Source organism: Ipomoea triloba, chromosome 3 (assembly GCF_003576645.1).
Source record: "Ipomoea triloba cultivar NCNSP0323 chromosome 3, ASM357664v1".
NCBI classification, from domain to species: domain Eukaryota; kingdom Viridiplantae; phylum Streptophyta; class Magnoliopsida; order Solanales; family Convolvulaceae; genus Ipomoea; species Ipomoea triloba.
Genome location: NC_044918.1, coordinates 23,418,226 through 23,443,167, shown reverse-complemented (window position 1 = coordinate 23,443,167; position 24,942 = coordinate 23,418,226).

The following is a 24,942-nucleotide window of genomic DNA, read 5'->3' as shown; positions in this document are numbered from 1 at the left end:
TCCCGGCTCTTCGTTTGAGGTTTTGCCTGGTCGAGTTATCCCGGCCCTACCTGCACGATTTTGACCGGTTGATTTGTGACTAAGATCACTTGTTGTTTTTTCAACCTGTTCGTGTGAGGTTTTTTCAATTGAGCTATCTCGGCTTTACCTAAACGATCCTGCTCGGTCGGCGTTGTGGTTGAGACCACTTACTGATTTTGGAATCTATCACTTAAGATTTTTTCCGATTGAATTTTAGCAGACTGACCGATACGGTCTTGCCCGATTGACCAGTCGGTCATAGCTACTTGTCAGTCGTCTGTAGTGTAAAAGCCTTACCCACAAGGACATATATCAATGTAACCAGAGTGAAGGACACCCGATCGACCGTCATGTACAAGCTACCGGTCGACTTGAAATCCAAAAGAAAAAAAAAATTCGTAAGTGGGGAATTGGTGATCGGTCGACCGAAGAAGAAGAAGAAGAAAAAGAAAAAAGAGAGAAAGAAACGAGACCTATGCAAAAATCACTAGGGGCCTAGGGTGCGCTTAGTTTTTTTTTTTTTTTTTTTTTTTTTTAATTTTAAAAAAATATATTTTAAGTGTTAATAATTGTAAAGTGCTTAATATTGTAAGTCTTTACACTTTAATAGTTAAATAGTTAATACTTATTAAGTTATTAGTTATTATTTATTAATTATTAGTGCATTACTTATTAGTTTAATTTAGTTATTACTTATTATTTTATTAAGTTATTACTTATTAGACTATTAGAGTATTAATTAATACATTATAACATTAATAGTTTAAATGTTTAAGATTTATAATTAAAAAAAAAAAATCAGTCGGCCGGCTAGGCGCCCGGCTGCGGAAGAGGCCGATTTCGGCCTTCCTCGACGCGATTTTTGCAACATTGCTAAAATGTTAATTATAATATTTCCGAAATTAATAATTTTTTGGAAATAATAATTTTATAATTTGATAAAATTTAATTGTCATTAGTTGCTCCTTAATTGTTTTTTTTAATACATATGATTACCTTTTACTAATTAATATTAATTTATTACTTATTTTCATAATTATAAAAGGTTACAAATTGGAGCTTTTTTTAGTGCATAATGACAATTATTAAGTTTTTTTTAATTCTTATTTGGTTAATTTCTAATCGTAATAATATATTCCCGTAAATATATTTCTGAAAAATATTTTAAAAGCTTGCGGTTTGTGCAGTTGTTTACATGTTTAGTGTTATTTGCTTTGGGCTTTAAAACATACTTTAGATAACCCGTTAAATATTACTGTATTGAGCTCATTTTGAAGTCATTAAGAATTATAGTTATTGTTTTGACCATTAAGAATTATGACTATTATTTAAGATGGATTATGCTTTAATCTATTAATAGTTTATAGGACCTTAATAATAATATTAAGTTTAAGTTTATGGCAAGTAATGTATGTAGTTCATATATTGCCTTAATAAAGGTTGGTTATTACCTTAACTTCAGTCTCCCTAAATATCATAATGGTCATGGTTAATTATTATGTGGTAAATTGAGATTAATATTTTGGCATCCCTTAATTATAACTGATGGGTAAATACGCACAAAGGACTGACTCGTATAGCCGCTCTGACAAGAAGTCACCCGACCAGTCCGTCATAGCCATCAACCCGACCGGAATAAATCACTTGTGGTCAACTGTACCGCCCGTATCGATAGGCCTTGTGACAAAAATGCTCTCGGATCACCCTTGGAGTCGCCCCAACGGAAACACACTCGACCGGTTTACCGTAGGATGACCGGTCTACGGTAAGATGACCGGTCTACCATAGGATGACCGGTCGGTCAACAAGGTGACGCAACCTGCAAGCTGAAACCTTATCTTACACAACAAGTAAAGCAGTCCAACTTGCGCCTGCAGGCCGGCGATTGACAACTTGCAGCTCTGCAACCTCGACCAGTCAACCTACGCGTAGCCTGCAGAGTGACCGCCTGACCAAGCCAACAAGAAGACGCCACGTCAAGCCACTTGCAGCTGGTGCATTAAATGCGTAGACCGACTTGATTTAGTATAAATAGGAGGGGTCTCCCCCTCACTTCTCATCTCCATCTGATTGTAACTACTACTACTCACTACTTGTAATCTCACCCTACAACATCAATCTATATCACGGTCTACACCCCGTGTAACCGTTGACTTGTAATTCCCACTCTGTAATTGCAACCTGACCACCCTACAATAGCAGCCTGCGCTATTCCAAGCGGCCCACTCGTAATCACTTATCACCCGGGATACCACTCAGGCTCGGACTGCCCGGTCGCCCTACGGTAGACCGACCGGCTGACCTACGAGCGCTCTCCTACTTATTTACAAACATACATATTCGTAGTGTAATCGTAACCCCCGGTTCCATTTACACTATCAATAACTTTACCTTTATTATAGTTAATTGGCATTATTAATTACTGTTATTAAGTTTTGAGACTAATCTCGTTTATTACATTTCATAATAATTAATATTTATTGGTAATTTGCTATATTTGGTACATTGGTAAGATTACCACTTCATTTTACATGACTATTAATGTTGGTAATTAAGTCCTACCAATAAACTGTTACGTCCCGTTGGGCGATTCATCGAGGCCAACTCAACTTTCCGTGGAGAATTTTGAAGGTTTCTTCGCAATTGATGCCAACACTACTGAGATATGTGATTTGTATCATTAAGGTACATAAATCATTAATTACCGTTTATTATTATTGTTAATTACTGTTATAGTTGTTAACCGTTTTTTGAAATAGTCACATTTTATCTTTAAGAATATAGGAACATTAAGATATGTATTACCATGTTATGGTTGTCATCATTAAATGTTAATGGAGATTATAATGCTCCTTATTACTATTAATATTTTAATTGATGATAACATTAATTTTGTGGTATTAAGTCAAAATTGTTTTCAAATCGATTTATGTGGCATTGTTTCGGTTAAGAAAATATTATAGACATTACTATTTTCTAGCCATTAATATTTTTCAGACTTTAAGTTTTATTAAATTCTAAAGTATATATCTGGAAATGTTTTAATGGTTTAACTATTGTTTTTTCATATTTAGTCTCTAAATTAACATAATAATATTATTATGGCTATTTATTGCTTTTTTTTTTTTTTTTGTATTAGATCATTTGCAATTTTATGCCATTAACAATANTTTTTTTTTTTTTTTTTGTATTAGATCATTTGCAATTTTATGCCATTAACAATACTATTAATTGAGTTTTGGAGAGTGATTCTGAATTAATTCAAAATTTTGGAAAAAACATGTTTTTTAGGCAACTGACTATTGTCATTATTGTACATCTATCACATAATTTATTTAGTATTTGAATTATGATTTAGTAAGTATGAATAATTGAATATTTGGTGTTTTTTATACTCTTTAGATTGTTTTATGCATTCAATCACATTAAGTACATAATATTAAGTATGGAGTATGTAATTAGAATTTGTGAGTTCAACCTATTTCTCATTAATTTGATTTTATGCATTAAAACATTTTCGCGTGGGCTTATAGTCTTGGACCTTTCAACGTATATATCCATTTTCAAATATTTGGATTTCTTTTGGTTTGAAGTCATACTAGTTTTGAATATTAGTTGTATACTTTGGTGATATTGCTCATATTAAAAATTGTTTTCAGTTATGCAATTTATTTGTGATATATGAGTTTACTATTTAATTTTATGTATATCTGTTCTAAGCATAATATTTTATTTTTAAATTATGCGATTTTATTATGCCTTTAGAAAGCATAGTTTGAGAATGAATTTAGATCCTTATTAATTAGAACTTTATGCATAAAATTAGTTGCGGTAGTGCCTGAATTTAAGCATGTTTAGTTCGTTAATTTAGTCCACCAATTTAAGCCTAAACCATGAGTGAACCTCTATTTTGATTTAGAACTCTCAAACTACTATACATTGAATGTGAGAACACATGAACCGAGGAAGTTTCCTGGGGAGGAATACTAGTTCTCTGGCCATGGCTTAAACCGCCATATTGCTACTAGTCCCCTTGAGACACTACTCTGTCTAAGGAGTTGGTATTTAACTAAGCTTCGTCTTGACCAACTTTCCTAGGAGTATACTTGGGAATTGTTTATCACATGTCAGTATTGTTTGCTTGTTAGGCTTTAAATTTCCCTTTTGTCGAGTGATTACAATTTTTTTGGTTCATTAAAGAGTAGCCACAACATCTTTAATTTACTAAAAATTGTCTAAAGTTCAAATCACATAAAGATGACAATGATAATTGTCTAGTGATATTATAATTTTAATTAGTTGGGGATTAGCCACAACATCCTTAATAAGTTAAAGTTATATATTGAGTTGTTAGATCACATAAAGTTTTAGACATATCGGTTGTGATTAATTGTATGTAATATGATGGAATTTAGCGCATATGCAATTTCGTTATATTTGTATGATTAATCAGGATGAAATACTAGCCTATGATCATAATTTAGCCCACAAGCAATTATGTATCGGAATGTAGTTTAGTAGTTTTATCAGTGATGATAGAAATAAAGAATTTTATTTACTTTAAGCTCATTTGTAGATAACTTCCATCCNTTTTTTTTTTTTTTTTTGTATTAGATCATTTGCAATTTTATGCCATTAACAATACTATTAATTGAGTTTTGGAGAGTGATTCTGAATTAATTCAAAATTTTGGAAAAAACATGTTTTTTAGGCAACTGACTATTGTCATTATTGTACATCTATCACATAATTTATTTAGTATTTGAATTATGATTTAGTAAGTATGAATAATTGAATATTTGGTGTTTTTTATACTCTTTAGATTGTTTTATGCATTCAATCACATTAAGTACATAATATTAAGTATGGAGTATGTAATTAGAATTTGTGAGTTCAACCTATTTCTCATTAATTTGATTTTATGCATTAAAACATTTTCGCGTGGGCTTATAGTCTTGGACCTTTCAACGTATATATCCATTTTCAAATATTTGGATTTCTTTTGGTTTGAAGTCATACTAGTTTTGAATATTAGTTGTATACTTTGGTGATATTGCTCATATTAAAAATTGTTTTCAGTTATGCAATTTATTTGTGATATATGAGTTTACTATTTAATTTTATGTATATCTGTTCTAAGCATAATATTTTATTTTTAAATTATGCGATTTTATTATGCCTTTAGAAAGCATAGTTTGAGAATGAATTTAGATCCTTATTAATTAGAACTTTATGCATAAAATTAGTTGCGGTAGTGCCTGAATTTAAGCATGTTTAGTTCGTTAATTTAGTCCACCAATTTAAGCCTAAACCATGAGTGAACCTCTATTTTGATTTAGAACTCTCAAACTACTATACATTGAATGTGAGAACACATGAACCGAGGAAGTTTCCTGGGGAGGAATACTAGTTCTCTGGCCATGGCTTAAACCGCCATATTGCTACTAGTCCCCTTGAGACACTACTCTGTCTAAGGAGTTGGTATTTAACTAAGCTTCGTCTTGACCAACTTTCCTAGGAGTATACTTGGGAATTGTTTATCACATGTCAGTATTGTTTGCTTGTTAGGCTTTAAATTTCCCTTTTGTCGAGTGATTACAATTTTTTTGGTTCATTAAAGAGTAGCCACAACATCTTTAATTTACTAAAAATTGTCTAAAGTTCAAATCACATAAAGATGACAATGATAATTGTCTAGTGATATTATAATTTTAATTAGTTGGGGATTAGCCACAACATCCTTAATAAGTTAAAGTTATATATTGAGTTGTTAGATCACATAAAGTTTTAGACATATCGGTTGTGATTAATTGTATGTAATATGATGGAATTTAGCGCATATGCAATTTCGTTATATTTGTATGATTAATCAGGATGAAATACTAGCCTATGATCATAATTTAGCCCACAAGCAATTATGTATCGGAATGTAGTTTAGTAGTTTTATCAGTGATGATAGAAATAAAGAATTTTATTTACTTTAAGCTCATTTGTAGATAACTTCCATCCCTATCATGAAGCTTAATTTTATGGTGTAAACTTTGGATCATATTTCTTAATTTGCCCACAGGGATTAAGAAAAAGAAAACGATTTCTTAAGTTTTTATCATAATGGTTGTAATGAATCTAGCTGAATTAAAACTTTAGGCCACAGGCAAGTTTTATGTCACTTGATTCTTCAACTCATTTGATAATTGTTTCATCATAAAATTGCAGTTGGATCTAATGTGAGTAAAACTTTAGCCCACCAAGTTTAATGTTACTTGATTCTTCTATGTATTTCATAATAAAAGTATTATCGGGGTTTCATTGAATTTAATAGAATTAAAACTTCAGCTCACAGGCAGGTTTTATGTCAATAAATTCTTCAACCCATAAGATAATAATTTTACCAATTTCTTAGAATTTATAAATTTAGTTCAATTATAATTCTAAGTTTCATGGTTTGCATTGGCAAAACATGTGTCTAGTTACTTCCCAAAACTGCGCTGCTTCGTTGGACTAGTTGGCTTATATCGTGAGTTCATCAAGGACTTTGGAGTCATAGTCGCTCCTTTAATGTCGCTACTTCGCAAACACAAGTTCCTGTGGACAGAGGAAGCGACATCGGCCTTTATGTGTTTAAGATTGCGCTTACCACACTCTAGTGTTGCGACTTTTGGATTTTTCGACATTGTTTATGGTTGAATGTGATGCATCGAGGGTAGGCGTGAGTGCATTTTTACACCAAGATATCCACCCAGTCACCTTTATTAATTGTTTCACGAATCTTGCTCGGTTCTTTGAACTAACTGTAGTAAGTTACATGATATATATAATATACATCTTTTTTGGATTCCAAGAATAAAATGTATCTTTTGAGCCAAATTCCAACTTGATTTTGGAAGGTGTATTTTGTTTTTTAGCATGTCCAACTATGGTGGGGAATTATATCTTCATTATTTAGTTGGACATTAATTGAAACCAAATATTGATTATTTAGTATGCCCAACTAATGGTGGGAAATTCTATGTTCATTTATTAGTTGGTCAAATCAATTATGAGTGTGTATAACATTAATTTTGGTAAATGGTAATTATGTCAGTTTAAATATTGCCATATTAATATTACCATATTGTTAGAAAATTGTAAATAGTACTAACCTCCGGCCATAGCTGTTCTTAGAAATTGTCTTGGAATGTGCTGTAGATGCTGTAGATTGTCCTAGTAGAATGTCTCCCACTTGTTCTCAGGTTCAGTATAGATGATGTATGTAATGTCCAAAGACAATAACCTGAGCAGTGGGGGACCCCTGCTTATATAGCCTATAGAGCCATCAATATAGGCTTTGTAACGGTTGTAACGGTAACCGTTACAACCTCTAATGAGTCCTTTATAGTCTTATAGACCCATTTACAGCCAATGGCCTTGGCCCCATTAGGCAACTCAACAAGGTCCCAAACCCCATTGCTCTGCATGGAATTCATTTCTTCCTTCATGGCTTCATGCTATAAATCTGACTCTTTACAATTTATGGCTTGTGAAAACTTTTCTGGATCATTTTCGGCTCCAACCTCAGACTCTTGCAGATACACTATGTAATCACTAGGAACTGCCAATCTTTTATCTCGAACAGATCGCCTCAAAGTTGAGCTACCATCTCCTTGAGAAGTTAGTGGTTCAACTACCGCCTTAGGAATTTCCTGAATTGGTTGATCTGTTGAGATAATATTAGCATCTTGTCGAATTTCTTCAATAGGTTGTTCAATACCTGTTTGATCTTGAGGGGTGGTTGAATTTATTATCAACCTATGTGATGATCTAGAAGGATATGATTCAATATGATCATGATTATAAATCAAATCATTGAATCTATCCCTCCCACTAATCATGTCATTTTCAAGAAACTTAGCATTTCTTGATTCCACGATCCTAGTTGAATGAGATGGATAGTAAAATCTATACCCTTTGGAGGACTGTGCGTATCCAATAAAGAAACCACTAATAGTCCTTGGGTCCAACTTCTTTTCTCGTGGGTTATATATCCTTACCTCAGACGGGCATCCCCAAACACGCATATGTAGCAAACCCGGTTTCCAACCTTTAAATAACTCAAATGGTGTCTTTGGGACAACCTTGGTTGGAACACGGTTTAATATATACGTTGTCGTCTTAAGTGCTTCGGTCCACAAGAACTTAGGAAGTTTGGAGTTGCTAAGCATACTTCGCACCATGTCAATAAGTGCTCAGTTTCTTCTTTCAACAACACCATTTTGGTTCGGAGAACCAAACATGGTATATTGGGCAACAATCCCATGTTCTTGAAGAAACTTAGCAAATGGACAAGGTGCCTATCCACTTTCAGTGTACCTACCATAGTATTCACCACCTCTGCCGGATCTTACTATCTGTATTTGTTTCCCACATTGGTTCTCAACTTCAGCCTTAAAAGACTTGAAGGCATCCAATGCTTCGTTTTTATTATGAATCAAATACACATAAGTAAATTGAGAGTAATCATCAATGAAAGTGATGAAATACTTCTGACCTGGCATATCCATATCTGGACAGCAAATGTCAGTGTGTATGATTTACAATATGCTTGAACTCCTTTTGGCACATTTCTTAGACTTGTTTGTCTGTTTTCCCTTAATGCAGTATATACAAGTCTCGAAATCAGTATAATCCAGAGTACCAAGTACATACCCCATCATTTACTAATCTCTTTATACGTTCAAGGGAGATATGACCTAATCTCCGATGTCATAACATAGAGGAGTTCTCACTAATACTCGATCTTTTGGAACCGGAATGAACATGCAATGAACTGTAAGTGGTATTGTCTTGTAAATGCAAACGATAAAAACCATAAGACATTGTACCGTATCCAACACAAGTTGATTTATTAAAAATATCAAAACACTTGTCTTGAAAATTAAAGGAGAAACCCAACGGCACAAGTCTTGAAATCGAAATCAAGTTTCGGGAGAAACTTGGTACATAAAATGTCTTATTCAAAACAAAAACAAAACCACTACTTAAAACCAGCTTGCATGTTCCAATAACTTCCACTTGCAACCCCATCTTGTTTCCTGATAAGATGGTCCGTTCATTTCCCACCGGCTTCCTCAGATCTTGCATTCCCTGTAAAGAGTTTGCAATGTGGATTGTTGAACCATAATCAATCCACCAAGTATTAGCATTAACTTCAGACATATTAGATTCATAACAAACGAATGAGGATAGATTACCTTTTTTCTCGACCCACTTCTTGTACTTGATGCAATCTTTCTTCATGTGTCCCTTCTTTTTACAGAAGAAACACTTATGCACCTTCTTTATGTCAGCTTGAGGTGGAATGTTTCCTTTCCCCTTAACCTTAGAAGTGCATGGAACCTCGAGATTTTCCAGATTTAGACTTCTCACGTGCCGTAGCCAGCATGGCACTTTCACCCATTTCCATCACCAATCTACCTTCTTCTTAAACACACATGGTCATTAAATCATTTATAGACCATTTTTCCTTATGTGTGTTGTAAGAGATTTTAAATGGCAATTCCTTGATGTGCCCATGCACACCATTGATGGAAGTGAGACGAAGAGAGGAGAATCTCATGATGAGGGTGCTTGCTAAAGCCTTTTCTGAAGTGACGAACTGGTCGTCAATAGCCTTGAGCAATGTTTGGACATCCTTATGCTTCTCACTAACGGAACCCCGAATCCCATTAGAAATTTTCGCCTTGATGTACATTGTGCTTAGCCGATTCGATCTATCCCATCGCTCATATAGCGCAACTTCATCTTGGGTACTGTCTTTAGTTGGAACTGACAGTTTCTCATTGTGAATAGCGTAGTCCAAGTCTTTCCACCATAAATTAAGAAGAATGGTTTCCTTCCACATCTTATAGTTGTTGCCCATAAGTTCTGGAACTTCGATGTTCAAATCTATGTGAGTAACGGATTGAGATGCTGTAAAGGTAAAGCTTTGGATTATAATTTTGAGGCATAGATAGAACTGAATTACATACATTACCAATGTAAATGATGCATGTCCTAGATCCAAATGCCATAAAAATTGCCTATGGGCTAAATTTTTACGCAAAAGGGACCTTGGAATATTAGAATAGAAATGAGATGGGTACAAGGTTGAATTTCTATTCTCAATGTTAAAAAACTACCAAAAACTATATGCCGACACATAATTGCATGTGGGCTAAATAATGGTCATAGTTTGGTATTTTAACCTTATCAATCATACAAATAAAACAAAATTGCCTGTGGGCTAAATTTCATTATATCAAGTATAATTAATCACAATTTATGCCTAAACTTTATGCGATTTGGGAAAAACTGGATGCACAATATTAATTAAATTAAGGATGCTGTGGCTACTCCTTAATCAACTAAAATTGTACTATCACATCGACATAGATTTTGGAAAGGCAAAACAAATTATGCAATTAACATGATATGCAATTCCCAAGTATACTCCTAGGAAAGTTGGTTGGGCTAAGGCCCATTAAAAACCAACTCCTTAGACAGAGTAGGATTTCAAGGGAACTTGCAGCACATTGGCTATTTTCAAGTTTTCTTCCCAAGAAACTTTCCCCGGTTCATGCAATTTCACATTATAGCATAATTATTCTGAAGGTGTTATTCAAAACTTTGATGTTCACGGCTTGAAAAGGTTTTAAGGATAGGTGAATGATAAGCTCCCAAGATGACTAATTATATAGGTCTATATCGGGGTAGTTTAATCGCGATTTAGTGTCTTTTTATGACTAATCCATGATAATTTGTGCATTAATAAGTTAACCGCGTGCAAAGCTACCTTTTGTATGTTTTAGAACATTTTACAGGTCCCAGGAGCCACTCGGCAAGGTATATGGGCATAACGTGCAATCGGAGCAGAAAAAAAGTCCCAGGATAGCTAGGGAGTACCATCAACGCGTGGAGCCAACATGGATGAATTCTAGTACCCATCCACGCGTGGATTAGCACATAGATGAGACATGCGGAGGAAATTAAAGTAGGGAAATTTTGGGGAGGCTATTTAAGGAAGCTAATTAGGATTTTTCAAGAGGTTTCAAAAGAAGAGTTCCAAAAAGTTCCTTTTAGAAGTTAGATTTCATATTGGAGAATTCTCTCTTACACAATTCCTTAGATTTACATTTAGAGATTTCCAATTTGGTGGAAGAAGTGAAGAACAAAGATTGGATTGAAGTTATGTAATTCCATTTACTAGGTGATTTCTATCTTGAATCTTATTTCCAATTTCTATTTCTATTTTGCAATTTATATTCTTAGATTGAATTAGATTTATGATTTTGAATACATGAATATGTTTAGCTAATTCTATCTAGGGATTGAGTTGTGTGAATCTATGCTTGCTTAGTGTGATTTCTCATTTCTTATTGTGGATTTTGATTCTTTTGATGTTGGAGATTTATTCTTGTCTATTGATTGTTGATGTGATTAGATCTTGAGTAGATTTGGCCAATCTATTGAGAGTTTGAGATCTTGACTCTATCATGATATTGATTTGAGTTAGGATATAATTTTTGCAACCTTAGATCCTATGCAATTTCATGATTGGGAATAGTAGGAATGTGTGAAGCTTAGGTGTTTGATAAAATGTCTCTTAGGGCTTTTAGTTGCTAAATGGTACTCCTAAGCCTAAGAAACCTTAGTACATAAATGTGGAAGAGGATTAAGATAGCACACTCTTGAATAGCCAACACGATTGAATCACTATTCCATTACCTATGACACACCATGAGGCAACATAGATAGCATAGTTCATTCCCTTACTTTCTATTACTTGTTACTTTCATTTTATTTACTTCATTTGATCACACACTTGCTAAATGCCACTACACTTTCATCAACAACCTCGTATGTTCCATCACACATTCCCTTAAATAAAAGCAAAGAAATCTCCCGCATTGCCTCCTTCGAGACCGACACTCGGGGAGTCAAAACTCTTCGTTTTAATTCTTTTTCATCTTTTGACATACCACGCACAACCACCACTATACAAAACAAGTGTTGTCAGTGAACTTTTTGAACTTAATGTACTAACCTTCAGGCACTACCGTAGTTGTACTAAACCGTATGTACTATGTAATATGTTAAAGTCCAATATCCTAAGGAATTTCACTAATTCCTAAATGTGCTTTTCTAACGCATAATATAAATTGCATAATTAAAACTAAATATTATGCTGATTGGACATAAAAGCGCATATTACAAAAATATAAATTTCATATTAAACAACAAATTACATAAAACATTATAGCAATTGAAAATATGAACATATTAAACAATAAAATTTAAATTCAAATTGCAATTTGAATAAAAAATATAATATAAATAATAGACCCAATTAATTAAACAAATATATATATAACATATAATAAATTATGATTCATATAAACAAATAAATTAAAGGCCAAATCAATATATAAACAAAGAATTAATAAAATAAACACAGACCCAAAAACTATTATTGTTATCAATAAAATGGGTCAGGCCCAAAAGACTAGACCCGACCCAATCCACCCTTATCAGCCTTACACTTAAAACAAAAAAAAATAAAAAAAAATAAAGAGTTAATTCCAAAACCTAGCTGCCGTGGTGCTGTCGTTCCAGATCAATGCGAACGAAGAGGGAGGGATCATCGTAGATGAGTCGGTTGGCCGAAGCACCGTCGTTCGCCTCCCTCACTCACGACCCAACGCCGCTGACCCTTCGCCATCTCTAACCAGTCACTATCGTCAAGCAGAGAGAAGGAGAGCGGCGATCGAAGGCCAGGAAGTCTGACCTCGCCACCGCCTTCCCACCGAAAACCAGCGTCGCCACCGCTCGCTACCCAAACGCGAGAGCCAATGCCGCTGTCATCCCTCCGCCATCCGTCGCTCACCGGACCCGATCGACAGATCGGAGTCCAAACGAACAAAACCATGTTTTTAAAAATGTTTTCGCTGATCCACCGCCGCCCAATGGAGGTGGCCGGAAAAGAAAATGCATCAGCGACCGCCGCACAATGGTGGTCGAGGTCGCGGAAAAGGAAACGGGGACGCACCGGCGGCTGTCCAATCCTTCACGGTCGCCGATCAGAATCCCCTTCTCCCACTTTTTTTTTGATATGTCGAGAAAATAGAATATATATACAAATATTATGCGAAAGTATGTATATAATTTCCAAAATGTAAAAGTATTGCAGTGTACAAATTATCACGATTCATACATCTACGAAAATATACATTTATATAAATTCATACAGACATGACATCTAGATTTTCAAGAAAACCATATTACATATTATATTCTTTAAAATACAAATCATGCAATATAGACAACTAGGCAGAGATTAACAGGCTCTGATACCAAATGTTAGAAAATTGTAAATAGTACTAACCTCCGACCATAGTTGTTCTTAGAAATTGCCTTGGAATGTGCTGTAGATGTTGTAGATTGTCGTAGTAGAATGTCTCCCACTTGGTCTCAGGTTCAGTATAGATGGTGTATGTAATGTCCAAAGACAGTAACCTGAGCAGTGTGGGACCCCTGCTTATATAGCCTATAAAGCCATCAATATAGGCTTTGTAACGGTTGTAACAGTAACCATTACAACATCTAATTAATAAGGTACCACATTTTGACCATTGAAGGCCATAATTGCACCACATTTGAATGGAAAATGTTACAATTTCATATTATATATTACGGGCTGAGGTTGGCACTCAGAAACGATCTCCACTCCATCATCCTCGAAACTGATTTAGAAGCCGCGGTTAATGCTCTGGGTAATGATTTGAATTCCACACGGGTAACTAACACCCTGATAGCTGACTGCAGACATCTCATCACTCAGTTTCAGAGCTTCAAATTAATGCATGTGTTTCGTGAAGGCAACCAATGCGCGGATTTTCTGGCCAATTTGGCTCAATCTTCGGTCTAGGGCACCTTGGTGCTTGACTCCCCTCCAGAGGGGCTGACTTCGCTCTTGGATCGCGATGCGATAGCAGTGGCTTTTAGAAGAATTAGATAATCTTTGGATGCGATAGCAGTGGCTTTTAGAAGAATTAGATAATCTTTGGGGTCTCCTGGCCCCTTTCATTCACCAAAAAAAATACATATTAATTTTGGTAGCCCCTTTCATTCACCAAAAAAAATACATATTAATTTTGGTACATGATAATTATGTGGTTTAATATTATCATACTACCCTAATTAATTTGTATACTATTTTTGGCTTATGGTACATGTATGATAAATTAATTTGTATATCATTAATTTTGCTGAAGAATATCTTAATCAGTGGGAGTGATCATTTAGAAAAAGGTCATTAAGATGCTCCACTAAAGATTATGGATTTTGTTGTCGTTCATACATCCCAAATTGGATTGTATGTCAAACAATAAGTCCAAAAGGTTCCACAAGTATTAATCTAGCTTGTATTTGTTCACATAAATTCATAAGTTCAAATTAACATTTGGTTGTACAACATATTTATGAAAATGTTGTAGCAATAATAATGAGTTTATTAAAACAAAAATATTTAACTTGTGGTGCACTGCCAATTAATAAATTCTTTAGCGATTAATAGAGTCTTTAGTTTTTTCAAAATTGATCCTGGGCCGCTTTGGTTTGTGAAAGCTCAAAACAATTTTGCAAGACATATAAAACTCATAATGTCCAGTTTATTTTGAGGTGGACCTTGAGATTATTTGGGAAGTTATGGTGTATGTTTAAGAGTTCAAACTTAAGATTCATAATGTTTCTGTGACTAAACTATCTTTTGGTTATTTTGATGAGTAGGAGTGACAGACGTGTCAATTCTAAACTCTTAGCCATATTAGAGATAATGTTAGAGTTATAAACTAGTCATAGAATATAATTAGCATTATGCTAAGAGATTCCTACTTCAGGCATGCTTTAAAGATTTTAGGGATCGTGAGTGTGCATATTTTCTTATGCAAATTTGGATGATTTCTTTTTTCAGTTGCTCATATATATACATTTTATTTGAGAAACATCCATTAAGGGGCTGAGAATAAACGTAGGGTTTGTTCATAAAGTAACCTAAGTTAGAGAATCTAAATGCATGTCAACATAGAAGATATTACTTTCTTAAGCAGAGGACATATTACTATGGTTCGTGTATTTTGTTCTTTAGTGAAGGTTGTGCCAGTACTTGCACCAAGTGGAGAATGTAAGTTTATTCCACATATATAATATGATATAATATTATATTATATTATTAAGTGGTTGTGTTGCAAGTAGATGACTAAGTCAGTTAGTGATTTAGTCAGTTAGGCAACTTAGGATATTCAGTTTAGCTAATTGAATATCTGTCTATATTGATGGCATGCAGGTTTTTAAGCAATATAGTCCTCCCACTGTGCCCTTATTCAAAATACACACACCATCTAGTATTAGGAGAAAGTGGTAGTCAAAACATTATTATGCAGGTTTACCATCCGCAATTTCAACAACTATGCCTAGGGATATTCAGATATCAGATGTTCCTAAAGCTTCCGCTGTTATGAGGTCAGGTTTCTCGTATATATGTTTCTTTATGTTTATCTTAGATAATATAATTGTAACATATAATTTATATTTTTTCCTTATTTATTTCATCAGGATGGAATAACATTTATATTACCTCAAAATTCACCAAACTTACTGTTACAAAATGACTTAACAATTGATGTCAGGTGTAATTGAGAAAAAAAAATTGCTAAAAGAATGCTATTTTTCTATAATTTAGAGGGAGTTTATTACCAAAATGGTCCCTCGACTATTGCAAAATTATCAATTTAGTCCTCGACAATTTTTCGTGCCCAATTAAGTCCCTCGACTTTGAAAATTTTAACTAATTTGGTCCTCAATTTATTTTACCGTTAAAATCGGGACTAAATTGATAATTTTGTTATAGTTAAGGGACCAAATTGATAATTTTTCTATAGTCAAGTGACTATTTTAGTGAAAAATTAACTACCAATTTGGTCCCTTGACTATGAAAAAATTACCAATTTGGTCCATTGACTATAGAGAAATTACCAATTTGGTCCCAATTTTAACGGCAAAATAAACGGAGGACAAAATTGGTTAAAATTTTCAAAGTCGAGAGACTTAATTGGGTACGAAAAATTATCGAGAACCAAATTGGTAATTTCGCAATAGTCGAGGGACCATTTTGGTAATAAACTCATTTAGAGGTGAAACTTTTCACACGTAATCTCATTGACGACTTCAATCGTGCGTGTAATTTGGTGTAGAAATAAAAAGGAAAAAGACAAGAGCAAAAACATTATTGATGCTAGAGTCCTAGTACAGAAGTCGTCCAACCCCACATGCATATGCTGTCTATCTTGTTGGTTTTCATTAACCAGAGAATGGCGTTTCAATTATTCTCAACCAGTTGTAATTATTCATGGCCTCAAACAAGTATCCGTCGTCATCGATCACGGTGGTGATCCAATGGACCAACGACATGGATCGATATTCAACCATGGACTCGGTCTCACAGGCAAATTTTTCGGTCACATCAACACTGTGTGAACCAGGAATACAATGTATATTTTTAATATATTAAAAGTATATTATTTATGTATTGAATATATATTACTTCATATTTGATACTCTGATATATAAAATAAAGCACTTTTCATGAATATAAAATACATTTTTAATATATTAAAATTACATTATTTGTGTACTTTATGCACATATTTAATAGTATACAAAATAATATATTTTCAGTATTCAAATAATGTACTTTCAATATTCAAATATTATACTTTTAAATAATATATTTTATATAGACACATAATTTTATTTATGGTCTACACAGCTATGTAGATTATGATTCATAAAATAATGATCAGTCTCACCCTCACAATAAGCCATCCACAAATTAGGATATTACGGTTCTTGACAATTTCATTTAAATGATTAGATTTTAAGGTGATAGAGGCAAGACCTGCCCCTGTCAAGATCTACATAACAATTAAACTATTTGGGATACTTTTAGACTAAGTCAAATGAAATAATATGAAACATTTTGAGATCTTTTAAATAAAATGTTATACCCACTAAATTATAAGGTTTCAATTCGGTCATTTTATTTTAATAATTTCGAAAAAGTTTACCCCAGCAATTTGACTCTTTCCATTATGACATGGATTAACCATTGTCACTTATTTATTTATTTATTTTAGATAAAATCCAAATGAAATGAAAGACTTGTATTAATTTTTTGCAACCTTTCATTCACATTTGTTACTTTTGGCAGCAGCAGTTAAGTCACACCTTTCTATGAGTTATGATATTACATCCTTTAATATTTACGATATTTCTAATGTGTTTAAAATATAAGTTACAATATGTGTAAGTATTTTTTTTTCTTTGTTATTTGTTAATTCTAATGATAAAATAATGAAATTTTTAACAGAAAGTCATGGATGTAATATGACAAAATTAAAAGAATAGGACTAAATGTGGCAATGCACAATAGTCAAGGACTAAATGTGAAAGTTGTTCAAAGTCATGGATGTAATATGACAAATTAAAATTAAAAGAATATGATTAAATGACTCAATGCCACAATCGTAAAGGACTAAAAGTGAAATTTGCTCCTTTTATTTATTTATTTTTGGAAAATTATAATTTTCGTTCATAAGTTATAGGGTAATTGTAGAATTTATCACTAAGTGTTGGTTGTACTCACTTTTCGCACCTAAGTTATCATTGGGGTTGCATTTTTCGTCCTTTTATTAACTTTTTGTTCTCACTTTTTTTCAATAAGTTATATTAAAGTTGTAAATTTCGTCCCTAATATTTTGTCAATAAATGGACAAAAAGTACAACGCTAATGATAACTTAGGTACAAAAATTGAGCATGACCAACACTTAGGAACGAAATCTATAATATATTATAACTTAGGGACAAAAAAATATAATTTTCCCTTTATTTATTATTGAAAGTGATATAGAATGATAGGGATGTGAAAGAAAAAAAAAAGGTGAAATAATTACAAATATAAGGATATGACATAATAATCTATTTTTGAAATGAGAGAGTATTGCAAAGATATATTTATCTTAGTAATTTAATAATACTTTGTTTAACCCTATAATACTCTCACTTTTAAAAGTGAGTTTTATTGTCATTATTATGTGTAATTTACTCACTATTTTATCTACATCTTTTGCAATTTCAAATCAATTTCAAAAATCAAAAGTAGTGATTCTACTTTCATATCACATTAGTACAAAAACAAAATAAAATAATAAAAATATTTATCAAATAGAAAAAATAAAAGGCTCACTAAATACAAGATTGGTTGGCATTTATCAATTGTTAATACTAACTAAATTAGCAAGGATTGTAATATACCTAAATATTAATTAAAGAAATTTAATGACATGGCATGAAGCTACGTTATCTTGTGGGCAGATTATACTATGGACCATTATTCACACATTGTATAATATATCATTAATAAATGCTCATTTTAGTATAATGGGTGTTCATTTTTAATGGACTGAATGTATATTTTTTAGATTAACTTGTGTTACACTAAAAATGAATATACTAATACTAAATTTGTATATCAGTGGTTTGTTGTAGATTTATACAGTAAACTAGTTATCACACGCGCGTTGCGCGATTATACCAATGCCTAATGCGTATTGTTAAATTAGTGTTCCTTAATTGGTTAAAGTAGTCATATAATAATGAGAGAAAAAATGCTAAATTAATAAAAATCAAAGAAATAGTCTCGATGCTTATATATTTTAATAAAACATAACGAAATTGTAAATAGCTAAATTGCAACTAAAGTAAGTAGAAACAAATAAACCACTTACATGGGAGCAAATGGCGAGTCATCATTGTCACTTGTTTGAACACCAGTCCGACCATTTAAAACCCATGTGTAATTGTATTTGTGATCAAGTACTTTATAGTTCGTCCGGACAGGTTTGACAATGACATTTTAGATGATGTACCATTTGTTGGTTTGTAAAGTAATATTATACATTCCAATGTCATTATCAAACACTACCGATTGAACCCGAGTTCCTTGCATTTAGATATAGCATTTTCAATGATGTTGGTGGTGAATGCGAGCANTGTTCAAAGTCATGGATGTAATATGACAAAATTAAAAGAATAGGACTAAATGTGGCAATGCACAATAGTCAAGGACTAAATGTGAAAGTTGTTCAAAGTCATGGATGTAATATGACAAATTAAAATTAAAAGAATATGATTAAATGACTCAATGCCACAATCGTAAAGGACTAAAAGTGAAATTTGCTCCTTTTATTTATTTATTTTTGGAAAATTATAATTTTCGTTCATAAGTTATAGGGTAATTGTAGAATTTATCACTAAGTGTTGGTTGTACTCACTTTTCGCACCTAAGTTATCATTGGGGTTGCATTTTTCGTCCTTTTATTAACTTTTTGTTCTCACTTTTTTTCAATAAGTTATATTAAAGTTGTAAATTTCGTCCCTAATATTTTGTCAATAAATGGACAAAAAGTACAACGCTAATGATAACTTAGGTACAAAAATTGAGCATGACCAACACTTAGGAACGAAATCTATAATATATTATAACTTAGGGACAAAAAAATATAATTTTCCCTTTATTTATTATTGAAAGTGATATAGAATGATAGGGATGTGAAAGAAAAAAAAAAGGTGAAATAATTACAAATATAAGGATATGACATAATAATCTATTTTTGAAATGAGAGAGTATTGCAAAGATATATTTATCTTAGTAATTTAATAATACTTTGTTTAACCCTATAATACTCTCACTTTTAAAAGTGAGTTTTATTGTCATTATTATGTGTAATTTACTCACTATTTTATCTACATCTTTTGCAATTTCAAATCAATTTCAAAAATCAAAAGTAGTGATTCTACTTTCATATCACATTAGTACAAAAACAAAATAAAATAATAAAAATATTTATCAAATAGAAAAAATAAAAGGCTCACTAAATACAAGATTGGTTGGCATTTATCAATTGTTAATACTAACTAAATTAGCAAGGATTGTAATATACCTAAATATTAATTAAAGAAATTTAATGACATGGCATGAAGCTACGTTATCTTGTGGGCAGATTATACTATGGACCATTATTCACACATTGTATAATATATCATTAATAAATGCTCATTTTAGTATAATGGGTGTTCATTTTTAATGGACTGAATGTATATTTTTTAGATTAACTTGTGTTACACTAAAAATGAATATACTAATACTAAATTTGTATATCAGTGGTTTGTTGTAGATTTATACAGTAAACTAGTTATCACACGCGCGTTGCGCGATTATACCAATGCCTAATGCGTATTGTTAAATTAGTGTTCCTTAATTGGTTAAAGTAGTCATATAATAATGAGAGAAAAAATGCTAAATTAATAAAAATCAAAGAAATAGTCTCGATGCTTATATATTTTAATAAAACATAACGAAATTGTAAATAGCTAAATTGCAACTAAAGTAAGTAGAAACAAATAAACCACTTACATGGGAGCAAACGGCGTGTCATCATTGTCACTTGTTTGAACACCAGTCCGACCATTTAAAACCCATGTGTAATTGTATTTGTGATCAAGTACTTTATAGTTCGTCCGGACAGGTTTGACAATGACATTTTAGATGATGTACCATTTGTTGGTTTGTAAAGTAATATTATACATTCCAATGTCATTATCAAACACTACCGATTGAACCCGAGTTCCTTGCATTTAGATATAGCATTTTCAATGATGTTGGTGGTGAATGCGAGCATTTTCATAATAATAATAATAATACTAATAATGATAAAAATAAAATAAAATAAAATAAAATAAAATAAAATAAAATAATAATAATAATAATAATAATAATGAGGAATATAATGAGAACCACAACATTACATACAAGGATACAAGTATTGATGAACAGATTATACAATAGATATATTTACATAACGATATTGAAGTTATACTAATTAATGAGTATACCAATATTGATTTTTTTTAAAAAAAAATTGTAATCATTATAAGTACAAATACAAATAATAGAATTAGCATGATAATATTTTGACAATCATACCTATAGAATGTCAAGTAGATGGTGTGTTGCAGAAGATGTTAGGTTTAGTTTTGGATGAATACTAGTGAGAAGGGAAGGGGTTTATATACTGTTGTTTTGGGTAAAATAGTGGTTTAGTTAATAATCTATACAAAGTTGTATTATAGAATCCTATTAAGACTTCAATATTCTAATTTTAAGTTAGGAATCTATACATAATTGTATTATATAATATTGCCAATTTATTTGAAAACTGCAATAAAGAAATAAATTGCCTAAAAAATTTAATGTTAAACTTCCGTTATATTTAACGGAAAGAATCTGGTAAAATTATAAAGGATTAGGATATATTAGGAATTTAATTGGAGGTTGCACAATAAGAAGAACACAAAGTACAATATGTTATAAAAGACTATTACACCAACATTTTTTTAGTTCCAGTTAGTGATTTAACATTATTGGCTCTTATTATAAGTGTAGATATGTGTTTGGGGATTTCAAACATGTTATTAAACTTAAATAATATTTTGGGAGTTGTGGAGTTAAATATTATTTTTAAATTTAGAAGATTTTTTATTTTTTATTTTTTGTTAGTCCACCAGGTGTCTTCAGTATGCTCTCGGAGATACCTTTAAGCTCGTACCACACTCATATTAGAGGAAATTTTATTAAAATTTATTTAATTTTGTTTGAAAAAAAAAAGAGAAGAGAGAAGAATATCCTAAATTGACTTTACGCAAGATTTTGAGGAGAGAAAATAATAGGTTGTTATGCCATGGACTCGGGTCCACCTGGCAAGGTGGACTCGGGTGCATGTTCACAATTTTAGAACTCTATGTTTACAATTTTAGAACTCCATGTTTACAATTTTAGAACTCTATATTCACAGTACAATTNATATTCACAATTACATAACTCCATATTCAACCGTATAACACAAATTTTGAATTTATATAATAAAAATTGTGAATATAGAGTTCAAAAATTGTGAATATTGAGATCTAAAATTATGAATATAGAGTTCTAAAATTGTGAACATAGAGTTTTAAAATTGTGAACATGGCCCATAGCATAATTTGCCTAGAACAATCTCCTTAGATTAACTTTATGAAAATAAAGTTAAAATAGCCAATAGTTACATGTACCATGGACCTGGATCCACCTTGCAAGGTGACCTGGATCCATGTTCATTTGCATACTGAATGTTAGTTGTGAACCTTTAATATATAAATTGTAAATATTCAGTATGTAAATTGTGTATTTTAAACTAGGTTCAATTTGTAAGGTGGACGGTGGACCCGAGTCCTCAGAATAATTCGCCTAAAATAGCATAGTTGAAACCCCAAAGTAAGAACCGAAAACTTAGAACCGCATAGTATCTTGCCGCAAGGTAATACGTGCATAGTGAATTCATAAATGCATGTATGTATGTATGAAGTGCATGCATGGGGCCATTTGGCTTTGCAGCATGCAAATTAGTCGAAAGGCTAATGCATGCATTCAATTAACTCCTCTGTTAATGCATGCCAACCTTGCGGGTAATGCATGTTTACGTAATTAAAATTGTATTTTGCATTTTGTGCATGGTTTGCGTAAGGCTAACATGCGTAATTACCTATTTACGAAAAGATATTAATTTTATTCCCCATAGTTGATATATATATATATATATATATAGGGGCTGGATCCAATGAGATCACCCTATAAGATGAGATCAATGAGATCCAATCTCAACCATCTGTAAAATTGGAATGAATGGTTAGGATTGATATTAAAACATGAACTATATTAGGACAAAAATAATTCAAAAGGATAGAATTGTAATTTGATTATGATCTTTGAAAATTGAAATAATGAAATATAATAATTTCCATATATTAAGGGATCCTAATCATGGTAAACTATTATATATATATTTTTATTTATTTGTGTGATGTTAACAACAAGACCGTGGGACAAAAAGAATAAAGGATATCGCAGGTGTGTGCGTTCATGTGGATAGGCGTGTGCAAAAACTGTTGGAATGTTTATTACGCGCGGTACTTTTGAATATAATTTGATTTGTAGGTGTGTGCATCCATAATTTTGGGTGAGTGCATAAGTCTGTTAGGTAGGNATTCACAATTTAATAACTCTATATTCACAATTACATAACTCCATATTCAACCGTATAACACAAATTTTGAATTTATATAATAAAAATTGTGAATATAGAGTTCAAAAATTGTGAATATTGAGATCTAAAATTATGAATATAGAGTTCTAAAATTGTGAACATAGAGTTTTAAAATTGTGAACATGGCCCATAGCATAATTTGCCTAGAACAATCTCCTTAGATTAACTTTATGAAAATAAAGTTAAAATAGCCAATAGTTACATGTACCATGGACCTGGATCCACCTTGCAAGGTGACCTGGATCCATGTTCATTTGCATACTGAATGTTAGTTGTGAACCTTTAATATATAAATTGTAAATATTCAGTATGTAAATTGTGTATTTTAAACTAGGTTCAATTTGTAAGGTGGACGGTGGACCCGAGTCCTCAGAATAATTCGCCTAAAATAGCATAGTTGAAACCCCAAAGTAAGAACCGAAAACTTAGAACCGCATAGTATCTTGCCGCAAGGTAATACGTGCATAGTGAATTCATAAATGCATGTATGTATGTATGAAGTGCATGCATGGGGCCATTTGGCTTTGCAGCATGCAAATTAGTCGAAAGGCTAATGCATGCATTCAATTAACTCCTCTGTTAATGCATGCCAACCTTGCGGGTAATGCATGTTTACGTAATTAAAATTGTATTTTGCATTTTGTGCATGGTTTGCGTAAGGCTAACATGCGTAATTACCTATTTACGAAAAGATATTAATTTTATTCCCCATAGTTGATATATATATATATATATATATAGGGGCTGGATCCAATGAGATCACCCTATAAGATGAGATCAATGAGATCCAATCTCAACCATCTGTAAAATTGGAATGAATGGTTAGGATTGATATTAAAACATGAACTATATTAGGACAAAAATAATTCAAAAGGATAGAATTGTAATTTGATTATGATCTTTGAAAATTGAAATAATGAAATATAATAATTTCCATATATTAAGGGATCCTAATCATGGTAAACTATTATATATATATTTTTATTTATTTGTGTGATGTTAACAACAAGACCGTGGGACAAAAAGAATAAAGGATATCGCAGGTGTGTGCGTTCATGTGGATAGGCGTGTGCAAAAACTGTTGGAATGTTTATTACGCGCGGTACTTTTGAATATAATTTGATTTGTAGGTGTGTGCATCCATAATTTTGGGTGAGTGCATAAGTCTGTTAGGGTGTGCATCCATAATTTTGGGTGAGTGCATAAGTCTGTTAGGTAGGTTTCTGGTGGGTGCATAAGTCTGTTAGGTAGGTGCATAGTACGTTTTAGAATTTCATGCGGTCTGTTAGGTAGGTGCATAGTACGTTTTAGAATTTCATGCGTGTGCGTCCATGTAGGGTGGTGTGTGCAACTGTGTTCATGCGTGTGCGTCCATGTAGGGTGGTGTGTGCAACTGTGTGCAACTAGGTGGGCAATGGAGGGTTAGGGTTTAAGTATTTGCAGTAGGTGCGCCTGTGTGCATTCATGGTTCACCAAAATTTAGCCATACATATGTGGACAACGTCTGCGATTAACTCTTTATGTGACCCGTGTGCATTCGGACTGGGTGGTGTGTGCAAATGCACAGATTGCATCAATGGATGAAGAAAAAGCAATAAGTTTTCCTCCATTTTTTGTTGAATTTTATGTTTATTGTGTGTGCATTTGATC